Source organism: Paroedura picta, chromosome 11, assembly GCF_049243985.1.
Source record: "Paroedura picta isolate Pp20150507F chromosome 11, Ppicta_v3.0, whole genome shotgun sequence".
Classification (NCBI taxonomy): domain Eukaryota; kingdom Metazoa; phylum Chordata; class Lepidosauria; order Squamata; family Gekkonidae; genus Paroedura; species Paroedura picta.
Window position 1 is genome coordinate 57,173,576 of NC_135379.1, and position 15,682 is coordinate 57,189,257.

General features: G+C 45.6%; 1 protein-coding gene across 3 annotated transcripts in view; it reads right to left on the bottom strand.

Annotated features, from left to right (window-relative positions):
* EGFR (epidermal growth factor receptor) overlaps positions 1-15,682 on the bottom strand; it is a 158,605-nt gene that overhangs the window by 121,070 nt on the left and 21,853 nt on the right. The window lies entirely within an intron of this gene.

Here is a 15,682-nt window from a genome sequence, read left to right on the forward strand (position 1 = left end):
TTGCGTGCATAGGAGGATAATGTCATTGCAAAAATTAATAAACGTCAGTTAAAATAGGAAACAGAAGAAGAATAGGGGAAAGAATGCGTGATAAAGTGGACAAAGGTTGAGAGTAATCTATCAGCCATGGGAAAGGGGGAAGGTTCTTAAATTTACACTCCGCTCTAACCTTAAAGAGAATTTTTAATAAAACGATGTATTGCTGGTATATGACTCCAGGCACATGGATACTGTGTTCACATTGCCTCTAAATTGCAGACACACTGACTGTTCTATATTCGTTCTATTTCAGTACATCAGAAAGCCACTGTGGTATAAAAAGCCAGCACAGTGTAGTTGATAAAGAGTGGCAGAAACTAATCTGGAGAACCAGGTTTGATTTCCCACTGGACATTCATATGAAGCCTGCTGGGTGACCTTGAGCCATGCAAAGGTCTCTCTCAGAACTCTCTCAGCCCCGCCTACCTCACAGGGTGCCTGTTGAAGGGAGAGGAAGGGAAAGGGAAAGCCATTTTGATCCTCCTTAAGGTAGAGAAAAGTGGAACATAAAAACCCATTCTTCCTCTTCTTCTTCACTAACAGTCCCCTTAAGGCACGGATGGCAAAACTGTAGTTCTCCAGATGTCCGTGGACTACAATTCCCATGAGCCTGCACCATGTCGGCAGGGGCTCATGGTAATTGTAGTCCATGGACATATGGAAAGCCAAAGTTTGGCCACCCCTGCCCTAAAGTAATCTAAGCACAACATCCTTAAATGGTTACCCATGCAACAAACACCTAAAGTTGTTTGCCATGAATCTCACAATAGGGACACTGCATCATAGACCTTCTCAGACCTATGTCACCTTACTAGCTTATGCAGCATACCAGACCCTATTTATCCCGCAGGTGGACAGGCAATGGGAAAGTAATTTATAAGATCATTTCATGAGACAGCAGCCCAAAAAGCTGCAAAAACAAAGCAGCAAAGAAAAACAAACTTGCTCCTTCCCTCCTTTTCCCTACCAGCATCAGGACACCACAACAGGCATGGAAAGGACCCATTAAGACCCTTCGCATATCAGTTGCATTCATGGGGTTAATCCTGCAGCCTCTTATGCCCGGCTTTGCTTTTGTAGTAGGACAGCAAGTCGGGGAGTTCCTTTCAGCGCCTGGCCAAAGAAACATTTAAGAAGCTGCTACAGCAAGCATTTCTTTCAGATTACAAACAATTTTGCATGTATTCCAAAAGCAGTTGTTTTTCAGTATTCATCCTGCAAATCATTTATTGCCCATTTACTGTGAACACACCACAGCCTTTGGGGAAAATAATAATAAACAAGCGCTTCCTCGTAAATAAAAGGAAAGGAGCTCTCCACCGAAATCGACTTGGCATCCTCTTCCGCCACAATGGATGGGATGCCTGGGCATTGAGATGGCCATTACGATAGGATTTAGGACTGCAGCAGCAGCAGCAGCAGCACGTTCTCCCCCAAGGGCTCGGTGCGATAAATTCAAATTTCACAGGTGGCTTGAGAAATGCTCCACAGCAATAAAAGTCAGCAAAGGGGCCGCCTGCAAAGGTGGTGATGAGGATGCGCAAACCACTTTGATGCTTTTGCTGATGCCAGCCAGGCTCCCTCAGGCACTGGACCCGATCCACAGGGAACAAGAAGTCCTCAAGGACAGAGTCTGTGGCATCGTGAGGGAGGTTTAATAATACTTCAGGCAAGGGTGCCATCGTGCCCTAAGCCAGGGGTAGTCAACCTGTGGTCCTCCAGATGTTCATGGACTACAATTCCCGGGAGCCCCTGCCAGCGAATGCTGGCAGGGGCTCATGGGAATTGTAGTCCATGAACATCTGGAGGACCACAGGTTGACTACCCCTGCCCTAAGCTTTGCAATGTCAGATGTGCCATTTCGGTGTCGTCAGGAAAACCCCTCACAGCTTGCTAGCTCCCACGAAAATCAGGAGCCCAAATAAATAAATATATATATATATCCCAAATAAAAAGGGTGGCCTGTTTGCCTAAAAGAAGAAGAGTCGGTCTTATACCCTGCTTTGCACTGCCAGAAGGAGTCTCAAAGCAGCTTACAATTGCCTTCCCTTCCTCTCCCTATAACAGACGCCCTGTGAGGGTGAGGCTGAGAGAGCTCTGATGGGATCGCGCAGTGACAACAGCTCTAACAGGACTGTGACTGGTTCGAGTTCATCTAGCAGACTGCATGTGGAGGAGTGGGGAATCAAACCCAGTGCTTGGGATCAGGTATGTAGTGGCTGTAAAACTAGAGGGGTATTTGGGGAGGAATTATCATTAAACCTAAAATTACCAACCACTAAACGTAAAATAAGCAAAACTTTGACTGAAGCTTAGGAAAAACTGATGACTTTTAAGAGTTCAATCCACTAAACAGAGAGGAGATAGACTCAAAAGGTACAAACCATTCTCTATTTACAGTAAGAATGTTATTAACATTAGCAAGTGAATACACGCTTTACTGCGGCTGTAATAAAGTAACACCGTCACTTTCCTGCGCTCCCTGGAAGAGGCACTAGTAAAAGGGGAGTTAAAAGAATGCCCTAATTAGGTAAATATTTGCCCTAAGAGCAGTATGAACGCATGTATGTACTAATCATGGTATCCAAGGAATTTGAAAGATTAATTAATCTCTTTTACGACTGCTTGGGAGAAAGTTTTTTTTCCCGATTTTGCAGCACAATGATGTAAGTACCTTTCTTAAATTTCCGCAGCCGTTCCTTCTGATAGCATTTCTTTTGCTTTCTGTAAATCAATTATGCAAAATATACATTCCTGCTTATTGAGCTTTGAAGATTTCATGGATGCAGCTGATATCAAACAATACCAATCTCCTATTGAACTACACTAATGCAATAATCAAGAAAAGTATATGATGGTAAGGTAAAGGTATCCCCTGTGCAAGTACCGAGTCATGTCTGACCCTTGGGGTGACGCCCTCCAGTGTTTTCATGGCAGACTCAATACGGGGTGGTTTGCCAGTGCCTTCCCCAGTCATTACCGTTTACCCCCCAGCAAGCTGGGTACTCATTTTACCGACCTCGGAAAGATGGAAGGCTGAGTCAGCCTTGAGCCAGCTGCTGGGACTGAACTCCCAGCCTCATGGGCAGAGCTTTCAGACTGCATGTCTGCTGCCTTACCACCCTGTGCCACAAGAGGCTCTCTTGTGATGGTAAGAGTCTACAAATGTTTCTACAGGACCGTGATAGGTCCAAAGTTGTACAAAGTTAAGATTTTTCCTCCGCACTTCAGGGATTCTCTTGGGTTTGCTAAAACTGAAGGGGGGGGGGGGTTAAATCCTCTCAAAATACAAAGCCAGCTTGGTGTAGTGGTTAGGAGTGCGGACTTCTAATCTGCCGAGTCAGGTTTGATTCCACGCTCCCCCACATGCAGCCAGCTGGGTGACCTTGGGTTTGCCACAGCACTGATAAAGCTGTTCTGACCAAGCAGTAATCTCAGGGCTCTCTCAGCCTCACCTCCCTCACAGGGTGTCTGTTGTGGGGAAAGGGAAGGGAAGGAGACTGGAAACCACTTTGAGACTCCTTCGGGGAGAGAAAAGCGGCATCTAAGATCCAACTCTTCTTCTTCAGCAATATCAGGGCTCTCTCATCCTCACCTACCTCACAGGGTGTCTGTTGTGGGGAGAGGAAAGGGAAGGCGACTGTAAGCTGCTTTGAGATTCCTTTGGGGAGAGAAAAATGGCATAAAAGAACCAACTATTCTCCTTCTCCTTCTTCTATCCTAACTTTAAATGACTCAATTTATACTGCCATAATATTAATTTAGGTTAGATAGAATAGTATATATTCCGTATATTTCAGCCCCCCCCCCCCAACAAAAACCTTCTGGGATTTTCTCCCATGGCTTCAAAATTCCCCAAAAAATTGCATTTTGGCAGCCTCCACTTCTCTCTCACTCTGCATTTCTCTTTCTCTCTCCCCCACCTTCTTCCAATTTCTCATTCTCTCCACTTCTCTTGGGGACTCACCTTTAAAAATTGCCCTGTCATTCAGCACAGCTGCAAGGGACAAGCAGGGGCGTCTGCGGATACTTTCCTTAGAGGAAATGGCCACAGGGAGAAGGCAGAAAGGAAGCCCCACCTTGCCCCTCAGGGCACTCAGAGCCATGCTGAGTGAATTAGCAATTTTAAAGGTGAGTCACTGAGAGAAAGAACTCTCCCTCCATCCTCCCAGGGCCAATGGAAGTATGTTGTCTGCACAACTACAGACAACATTCCTGTATTTTGATTTACCTTCCCTTCAGTTTTAGCAAACCCAAGAGAATCCCTCATGTGTGGAGGAAACATCTCCGCTCTCTCAAAGTAGCCCCATTCCATGGTATATGACGGGGCCATGCTGACTGACAGATATGTATGGAGTCATGTGGACAGGTATTTTTTTCAATGACATCCATGACGTTAAGGGAAGCTCTGCCATTAGCAGACTGCCCCATGTTCAAGCACGTTTCTTCAGCCTACGCTACCACTGAGTGCGGTGGACATCTAGAGAACATGGTAAGCAGGAATGCCTTTCACTTCGCATTCCAAGCTTCACCAAAATGGCTCAACAAGAACATCTGCAAGTTCTCACACAATAAAAAGGAAATCTATAACTGTTGGCAGTTTATGCCTCTCTCCACAGGGAAAGATGCAGATTCTTGACCTACTTAATGCATGACAGTCAGCCACAGAAACCAGTTATGAGGCAGCTCCACATTCACATCCTATCATGCCTCAGTAAAGTCATCAGAGTCTGATGGCAAGCCCAAACTCTTGTCCTCATGCTCAACGCATGACAAATATTTTATTTTTCTATGCATTTGAAAGAGTGAGTGACATTTGCACCGGTGTTAAATTTGAAGCTGTGAATGCTGCAATATTGTGAATACATCCACCATCTTTGAAAGCTGTCTGAAGACTAGAATTTTTCAGTACACGCATGCGTGTACACCCCCCCCCCCGATACACACACCTACCAGCCACAGATCTAGCCACATTAACCAATTTCCCATTGATACTATTAAGATAGCAAGATCAGGCAGAAGCCGAAATCTCACCTACTGAAATCAAGATGACTTCACTAAGTACTGTACTTACTCAAAAGGAAGATAAACTTGAACATAAGATGACCCACACAGAAAGGTTTTTTTTTAAATTATTGGGCATAATTGCAACTTGTATGTAGATTTTAAGATCCCCCCCCCCCAAATTGATGGCATACCTGGTTTGCGGGGGGGGGGGCATGATGACGACTTAGTATTGCATTTGAGCAAATACTGTGTTTAATCCTGGCTGCCCAATGCACGTTTGCTGGTATAAATCATGTGCCTGTACATATTGCTAGCACATTAGGAAGGCGCCCACAAAATTTATTTTTATTTATTTGGGAATTTATATCTTGCATCTTCACCCAAATGTCCCAGGGCTGGACATGAAAATACAAAATAATAGTGGAGTTAACCACTCTGAAGGGCAGATGAGACTCCAAGAATGAAAAACCCTTACTTAAATATCCCATGAACCTAAGCATCCTGCTCGCCAAAACCACACATTTTTATAAGCAAAACTAAATCTTGGCACAGCTGCCTGGCCATTTGTAGGCTCTGGATCATTAGGGGTGGGGGGAAAGAGACAGAAGGCTTGCACTGAGAAGGATGTTTAAAAAAAAATACACCACTGGAACCTAGTTATTCTCCACCCACCACCCATAAATAATAATTGTGAGATGTTCCACCTAGACCAGGGGTGGGCAAACTGTGGCCCTCCAGATGTCCATGGACTACAACTCCCATGAGCCCCTGCCAGCGAACGCTGGCAGGGGCTCATGGAAATTGTCGTCCATGGACATCTGGAGGGCCGCAGTTTGACTACTCCTGACCTAGACCATAAGAATAATGGAAAGCAACCAAGTAGTCAAAGATGATTTATACCTGGGGCAAAGAACAAACGGTTATTAACCCAAAGAAGCACACTCTTTTCCAAACATGGCCCGACATGCAGAAGTCAAACGAACACGTACTATTGTGGCCTAAGCACGCTGGGATCTCACTGGCTCTTTCACACACACAAAAGCTTTTTTGGTACAGGATTTCTGCTCCAGCTCAGCATCAAGTCAGGTCACCGTCTTCTCCTCCTCCTGCTCCTTAGTTTCCCCCATGTTTCTCCGTAATGAATGGAGACTGAGTGAGACGTGGAGCAAGGACCAGCAAGAAGAAGAAGAAAAAGAGCTGGGTTTTTGTAGCCTGCTTTTTACTCCCTGAAGGAGTCACAAAGCAGTTTACAATCACCCTCCCTGCCTCTCCCCTGTGAGGTGGGTGCGGCTGAGAGAGCTATGAGAGGACTGTGACTGGCCCAAGTTCACCCAGCTGGCTGCATGTGGAGGGCTGGGGAATCAAACCCAGTTCTCCAGATTAGAGGCTGCTGCTCTTAGTTCCTACACCAAGCAAATGATACCGTGTGAAAGGATGGGAAGAGCTGACGCAGTCGGGAACCTGAGTTGCAGCAAAAGTCCTGTGCGGAAAAGCCCATACAGAATTGATGAGTCTCTACCGCATACAAATACATTCTGAAATCATTCAAATATTTCTATCCACCACCACCCCAAATTCCCCCATGTTAGAAGTTAAGCATTTGCAATTTAAATTGTCCCGTAGACTTGTGCTCTGTCCATCTCACGCGGATCATCTTGGTAGGGGGCATGGTTGCCTGAGCACAGCATGCTCTTCTTTAAGCCCCCCCCTTTCTTTTCAAACTTTTATATACCTTCCATTGAGTTGAAAGGCATCATTTTGTAGCCATTCTATTGGAAGAGTAGGGGAGGGGGAATGACTTCTGCCAATATCTGCTTCCAAGAGCCAATATCTGCTTCCAATGGAACTCCAGCATTGTTCAGTCAGGTCCCTTGACCCTCCCCTCCCCCAGGGACAGAATTTCAGGGTGCTCAGTGGGCTATCAAAGAAGGGGGGGCAGCAAAATCCCATTCCACCAGCTCCACTCCTGCTGCAGGTGCTCTGGAAGCAGCCCACCCCATCCTAGAATATTTCTAGATTTGGCGCCATCTTGAAACGGAAGCGGCAGAAGAGATGCAGAAGATGAAGGAGTTTGGAGTGCTGGCTTAAAGCCAAGGTTGTGCATTTCTCTTATCTAAACGCATACTACATACCATAAGACATGCAACTTTCAGAGTAACAAAGTTTGGGGGCGTTTTCACACAGTGGAAAACTCCTGGTGGACCTTCTTGACTGTTTAGCTCTGTAAGAATGGAATCATTCCTAAAACACGCACAGTACCTAGCTCAACAGGGGTTGCCAGCACATTCCTGATGTCTCTCTCAGGCACAAGGGAACATTTCTATGGAAATGCCTGTCCAATGCGTCCAATAAATCTCTCCTCTGTAATTAAAGAGTCACAGAGAAGGCACAAGCACTAGCGGCCCTTATGCTACTAGTGCTCCTGGCTCCAAATTCTTAGAGCATCTCCCAAGTCAGATGGTGGCAGGAGAACCCAGCCTTTGCGTGCACAACTAAATCTCTGTAGCTGCTGCCCACTTGCAAAGTGCTCTAGCACTGAAGTTTTTTAAAACTATTCTGATTAAGGTCCATGGTTGCACCATTAATGAGCAAGCACGAAGTCCATATTATTTGAGCATTTCTTCCAGGTGCAGGACCATAGGCTGCCTGCTCACTGCAACTGCCTTGCTGCCTAAATGGACAGCAGCCAAAGCTCTGTCGATATGCACTGTTGACTTAATTCATTTAATGTGCTCATATCCTGAACTCTTGGCTTCTGCTCCCCAGGTAGCTGGTGGTGCACAACTACGCTTGCGCAACCAGTAAAACACACCTATCGCACCAATAAATGTCTCCGTCTTTCTGAAGCATAATGCGGAAGACAGTGAACTAACCAGTGGGGTGGAATGAGCTCCCGAGGGAGATCAGGGTCCTGTGGGACCTCAATACGTTCCGCAGGGCCTATAAGATGGTGCTGTTCTACTGGGCTTGTGGTCGAGGCCTACAACAGCACCAACCAAAACAGCTGGCTGCACCACTAGTAAGAAGAAGAGAAACCAGAAGATCAGCTCCCTACTGGAAGATTCCCCTGCCTGGGAATTTTAGAGGAGATATTTGTGTACAAATAATTGTTTTAAAGGTTTACATTGTATATTGATTTTATTGATGTTATCCGCCCTGAGCATTCAGAAGGGCAAGCTAAAATAATTTATTATTATTGATGTGGAATGTCTACTGGTGTAGATGCGCCCACAAACAGAAGGTCTGTAGTCCCGCCCCCAGGGACCGCACCAGTAGATGGACCACAGCAGTGATGCCAGAGCACTTAGGTGCACTCATTGCTCTGGAGTCGTTGCCCCTGCTGCCAGTCATCTGAGGCCGCTCCCACCCTCTCCCACCATTTTTCCCTCACAACAACCCTGTGAGGTAGGTTAGGCTGAGAGTGGGACTGCCCCAAGTTCACCCAGCGATATTCCAGGATACAAGTTGGAATTGAAATCTGGGTCTTTCAGCTCCTGGTCTGATATAAATTGGGATTCAAATCTGGGTCTTTCAGTTCCTGGTCTGACTTCTAACCCCTGTGCCACACCAGCTAATGTGGGTTCAATCCACTAAACATCCTAGTGCAAGTTTAATTTGCTTATTAATTTCTAACCACAACGGCCTGACATGTCAAGGTGGCTGCTGAAATCCTAAGGAAAGCCTAGCTCTATCTACAGTGCAGCCGTGTGCAGAATAGATCCATTCTAATCACACTGAAATTGATTTGATTAGAAGCAAGTGACTTTTCATAGGAATATTCTTCTGGCTTAGGCCCTTTCTCATGGCAGAAGACCAAACTCACGAGAACATACAGTATTCTTGAAAGAGGAGATGATCTACCCTGGTCCTAGTGTTGATGCTTGCTAAAGTAAGATACTTAGAAGTCCTCTTTTCAACCATATGGCTCAAATGAGCAGGTACAAACCAAACTCTTTCACTACCCTCCTAGTCTTACAACATCTGTTAGAGAGATATGGCCCACCTAACATGTCTTTGGGTAGTTCTGACCATCAGTGGTCTGCCCTCACATTTCAACAGATCTGCTTCCCTGAGAATCCTCTCCTGGGAAACACAGGAGTGTTTAACCTTCCCCCACCCCCTTCACTTTCCTTTTAATTCCTTGTCCGTCAACGTTAAGACAAAAGTGAGCACGGCCAGGCCAACCATCTGCTTTCCAAGCAATTTACTTGGAAAAGTTCACTATGGCAGCATTTGAGAATCACTATCCAGCTGGAAGAAAACATCTGTGACAAGGGTCTAAATCTCCCACAGCTCTGGAATTCCCTTTTCTTCCACTCATTAAAAAACAAATGTTTACCACATTAAACTTTGGACGGAATCGCAGATTTTTTAGAGCTGATCTTTGCCAAGATTGTTCTTCCTGTTGACTGGACATCAGGGGTAGCCCAGCCAAACGCTGTGAACAAGATTTGGCGGATCGAGCGTATCCTGCTGGCAGCGTATCAAAGCAATTGCTAGTGCATTTGCAGGAATTGTTGTAACCAAAGATCAGACTGGGGAAAACGCCAACGCCGTTTACCAACATTCTAGTCCCCAGGATTCTGAAAGTAGCAATAGGCAGCTATTTTCATTAGTACAGACTTTAATTATAGTTGTATATCAGCCTGTCCGACAGACTAGTAAGCCATGGCCAACGTGAACAAAAGAAAAAATTGCGAGATAAATAAATTAGAAAGAGTACAATGGAATTCCAGAATGTTGTCACCAAGAGCGTAAAGACAACCCAACATCTGGCCAGGACAGTCACCTGCATTTGCCTCTGCACAGCTGCAACGTCCAATTCGCACAGGAATGTGCACTTGCCTCTTCGTAGAAAAACGTAAGATTCGGTGTTCATTTTCTAGAGTCACCCTTTCAGCCCGCTCTTCTGCACTTGGGTGGTTTTCATCCAGCTACAGATTTGCTCAGCTTGCATTTTGGCCCAGCCCACAAGACATCAAAAGGTTCCATAGTCTAGTGCAGGGGTAGTCAAACTGCGGGCCTCCAGGTGTCCATGGACTACAATTCCCATGAGCCCCTGCCAGCATTTGCTGGCAGAGGCTCATAGGAATTGTAGTCCATGGACATCTGGAGGCCCGCAGTTTGACTACCCCTGGTCTAGTGAAATAACAAATACTTTGGATGCGTCAGATTTATTCTGTGGAGCCCGGGCTGAAAAAATGCATCACAAGTAAAATTGACAAGGAAACCTTAGCAGAACTGCTACAAACCAGCAAGCTAAAGTACTGGCCTAAACATACCCATGGTATATGGGGTACAGAGCCTACAAACATGACACCCAAATTCAACTTCCCACTTAGTTTGAACTAAATTAATCCATTGTATGCCTGGACCGTGTGGACTGATTATTTAGACCTTAATGGGATCAAGAGTGATTGTTCTGGAAGATCCCTTACCCAATTTATGCAAATCTCAAATCATTCACGCAGTTCCAGATGTGAATCTTGTAATGGAGGATCTATGATAAAGAGCAGGGGTAGCAAACGCTGGCAGGGGCTCCTGGGAATTGTAGTCCATGGACATCCGGAGGGCCGCAGTTTGACTACCCCTGATAAAGAGTTTAATGCTAACTGTGGGATCAGATGTCTTACTCTTCTCGAAGCCTTGAGAACAGCTTCATCTTTTTTTTAAGGTCTCCAATTTCAGTTTGAACTGGTGTTGTTAAGCTAACGAGGAATCTGCCTTCTGGTATAAATTTATAATGTTTCTCCTTGTGCAAAGAAGCCAACTTGGAGCGCTTTCATAAACAAAGGTTGGGAGGGAGGGTATAATTTAGAATGCGTAAATGTTTCCTTTACTTTCCCCTTGGAACACTTTCGGGTTGTGTGAGCTACTCTCCTCAGATACGGTGAGAAACGCTGGCAGGCAGATGGACCCATGTATCAGTACACCACACGCAGGCAAACACACTTTGAAAGAGAACAAAGTCTCAGTCCTGGATCCAGCCTGGTGGAATGAGTTGCCAGTGGAGATCCTGGCCCTCTCACAGACTTCCTCAATTCTTTTCCCATTGAGGAACTTCTGAAATGTTCTTCAGGCTTCAAGAAACCTCAGAAGTGGTGTGATGGTGCAGAATATGGTTGGGAAGCAGAGCTATGGACACGCCCACCTGGGGCCCCTTCCCTTCCCACCCCTCCAGGCCCATCCTTGGCCATTTTGGCAGGGGTGCATGGGTCAACATGACTATATATGGTCATACCGCCTGATGTTTAAAATATATAAGAAATTAATTAACCTCCCACCCATTCGGGAAACCCTTCCAGGGCCGTCAACCTGCGGGGGGGGGGGGTGTTAAAAGGCCTGCAAACTTTTGAAGGGCCTGCAAAACTGTGCTTTTCCACAAGGAGTACAGTTGAGGCCACAACGAGCAGACAGAATGTAAAACAGGCCCCCTTCTCTCCTTTTCCCCTTCCCCACCAGGGGAAATCAGGTTTGGAAATAACTGTGCAACCCTACTAATCTAATTCTAGGAGCTCCACTCCTATCTGTTATTAATAACTATTGGTCTATGCATTGTTTTTATGGTTATGCTTCATTATTTTAATCTTTGTACAAACGTTATGATGTAAGCTACCATGACGTAGGGTTGTACACCGCGTCGTCCGAATTGGCCGCTCCGGGCCGCCGCAGCCAGCGCCTCACCACGGCCTCACCTTCTTAAGACATTACTTTGTAATACTAATCAGCTCGTGGAAGCTACAGAAAGAAATTAACAGAGCCCACGGAAGTCATCATGAACTAGAAAACCCTGCAGTTGTAAACCGACATCCAGAAAGGGCACACACCGTGAGAAGCTCACATGATACTGATCACAACCGGTGTGAAGTCGATCCCAAGTTAAGGAAGCAACCACATCCTATTTCCCACTTGGATGCATCATAATCCCACTCAGCACCACAGCCCAGGGAGAATTCTCTAGGCAGCTACGGCGCTACATGGCGTGCTGAATGCACAAAACAGAAACGCCAACCTGGAAGTCACACACTTCATTTCAACGTCAAGAGGCAGCCAAGTTAGTACAAAGTCCTCATTCAGTTATTAGGCTAAATGTAACCTATTCCCACCATGTACTTAAAGAGTTTGCCAGTGGCCTTTCTTGATTTAAAGCGCAGAGGCAAAAACCTTCTCATTGCGGTCATTTATTAATACTGGAAACCGGAAAATAAACAAACTTCATACAGAAGAATCATATTGTGTTCAAGATTGAAATCACTGGAAATTTGGGTTCTGGTTGGAACTTCCCTAGTTGGAATTTGCGCAAAAAGATGACTGTTGATAATAAAGGTTTTACATGATCTAGAAATGCATGTTTTATCAATCACGATGAGATAAATCTGAATGTCACATAATGTCTTGTCCACTTTTGAGAATACCTGTTGATATTCTCTTAAGTATAACTCCACACAGAATTTACTAAACCTTCAGGCCAAATGGCTTTCCCATCCTTGCTTCTATGGAGTGAATAAAAGGGGAGGTATTTATGGATTACAGTTATATATTCATATAACTCAAGGTTACTTACACAAGTCCCTAAGTGATCTTCCATGCAGTCTTAGACTGATTTAGATTAAGCAAGGTTGCTATATTCATTTATTTTGAAATATGCTGTGGGAGGACATTCTAGGACACAAAATATATCACCACATTCTAGCATAAACCATTAAGGATCCAGTCCTAGCATGTTTGCCTGCAAGTAAGACAGGCCAAAGGTGTGCATACATTGGGTAGGATTGCATGCCTTTGATCCCAATGTACAGTCTTCTGTAGATACCAAGGGCAGTGAGCAAACAGGAGACGAATGAGTGCTTAGACAAGAGAGGTCATCTGTTTATAAGTGGGCATTTTTCGTCTCTTGATCTGCAGCCCAACTCCCGTTTTGCATGCCAATTGCTGAAGGACAACCGCCACAAATCCATTAAAAACGTAAACCAACTTCTGCCTGAAGAACATCCTTTCAGCTTTCTGCATACACACAATGTTTGGTCTTTAATGGCCTCATCTCAGACACAAAATATATCCTCAGGAAAACTTCTGGCTCTGGTCTCATGGGGAATCAGCAAAGATGAAGGTTTACCCCTTTTTACAGCGATGGACAATACTCAAAATAGCAAGACTCAAAGTGCTGGAGTGACAGTGAATGAAGGGTTAAAGTTCCTCACTAAGAGAGCTTGAGCGACAGGCAGCTCCAAGTGCTCGGATTGGCCAGCAAGGAGCTACCAGAAATGAATCTTTGTGTTAAACTTAGAGGTGAGAGGACTGAAAGCATAAACCACAACCTCAGATAATCCAACACTGGAAGGTAAATGGGTAAGTTCTGCCTCCCTCCACATGGCCACTGGGTCAGAACAGTGACAAGATCACAGTTCTGCATGACTCCCAAGCCAACGGGCCGGCCAAAACAAATCCGGAGCTTCCCGGGGGCAACATTCCATCTGATCAATCATTTGTTTCAAAGCTCATCTTCAAGTGAACCATTAACATAAAATCTCAACAATATGATCCTGACAGCAAATTCTAAAAGGTGAGTTATTTACAGAACAGGCTTGGACCAGAGATATCCTACAATCTATTGGGCAACCCCAAGGGAAGGTACCTAACTGGGGTTTCCACGTTCAGAGGCAGCCTGCCTCCAGTGGCTAAAGGGGAATCACCACTCGATAACAATCATTTTCCCGATCTGTTCACCACCTTCCGAGAGCCTGGCGTTCGGCCACACTGGAGGAAGCACCATATCAAACCAGGTTTACGTTACTTTGATCAGCAAGGGAGATTTAAGACCACTTTGGTCTTCACCAAAGAATAATATAACTTTTTTCCCCAGAAGCTGAAGAATTTAAGCAAACAGCCTGTTACAAAAACATCACCCTCATAGAATCATAGAGTTGGAAGGGACCTCATGGGTCATCTAATCCAACCCCCTGAACTATGCAGGACACTCAGAACCCTAACCTGCCAACCCCTTGAACCTTCACAGAATCAGCCTCTCCGTCAGATGTCTATCCAGCCTCTGTTTAAAAATTTCCAAAGATGGAGAACCCACCACCTCCCGAGGAAGCCTGTTCCACTGAGAAACCGCTCTAGCTGTCAGGAATTTCTTCCAGATGTTTAGATGGAATTTCTTTTGAATTAATTTCATCCCATTGGATCTGGTGGGTCCCTCCGGGGCAAAAGAGAACAACTCTGCTCCATCCTCCATACGGCAGCCTTTTAAATTCTTGAAGATGGTTAACAAATCCCCTCTCAGTCGTCTCCTCTCCAGGCTAAACAGACCAAGCTCCCTCAAGCTTTCTTCATATGTCTTGGTCTCCAAACCCCTCACCATCTTTGTTGTCTTCCTCTGGACACGCTCCAGTTCGTCAACATCCCTCTTCAACTGTGGTGCCCAAAAATGAACACAGTACTCCAAGTGAGGCCGAACCAGAGCAGAGTAAAGTGGTACCATCACCTCCCATGATCTGGACACGATACTCCATTTGTGGCTCCATTCATGGCTGCATCCTATCATATGAAAGGGATTGCAATTTTCCACAATCTCAGCATTGCTAATTTGGAGGTCCAGATGGGTAGCCCTGCTAGTCTGTCTGCGAAAGCAGAGAAGAGCAAGAGCCCAGGAGCGCCTTGAGGACTAAAACCAAATTGTTTTTAGTCCTTGAGGACTAAAATAACCAAGCCCTATGAAGATAGGTTGAGGGACTTGGGAATGTTCAGCCTGGAGAAAAGGAGGTTGAGAGGGGACATGATAGCCCTCTTTAAGTATTTGAAAGGTTGTCACTTGAAGGAGGGCAGGATGCTGTTTCTGTTGGCTGCAGAGGAGAGGACACGCAGTAATGGGTTTAAACTTCAAGTACAACGATATAGGCTAGATATCAGGAAAGAAATTTCACAGTCAGAGTAGTTCAGCAGTGGAATAGGCTGCCTAAGGAGGTGGTGAGCTCCCCCTCACTGGCAGTCTTCAAGCAAAGGTTGGATACACACTTTTCTTGGATGCTTAGGGCTGATCCTGTGTTGAGCAGGGGGTTGGACTAGATGGCCTGTATGGCCCCTTCCAACTCTATGATTCTATGATTCTAAAACAATCTGTGGCCGGGGATGAGCTTTCCTGCTGTATCTGAAGAAGTGAGCAGGGAGTGATGAACGCCCACCTCCTGCTACAAATTTTGATAGGCTTTAAGGCACCACTGGACTCTTGCTCTTGTCCGCTGCTAATCCAAAGGGAGCTGCACTGGTTTTAGCCCCGCGGCATTAAGACATATTGCAAAGGACCGTCCGCATCAGTGGCAGATTCATACAATACCGGCTTGCTAGAATGAGCCGTTTTACGACAGGAACGTTAAGCGTGGAGGGAACAAACTGCATATCACAAGAATACAGGGGGAGGTGGGGGGCACATAAAGTCATCCTGGTCCCATGCAGTGACAGCCTAGTTTCAAAGCCACAGAGGAGACTTGGCCCACCACGTGTTAATTCCACCGTTAACAATGAATGGCAGCATTTGGAATGGAAGTAAGAGAGCGTTCTCCGGCCTATTTCTGGGGTGAGGGATGGACGTGCTCCTTGAAGTTCTGGACACTGCGAGTAATTTTTTATCCCTTCC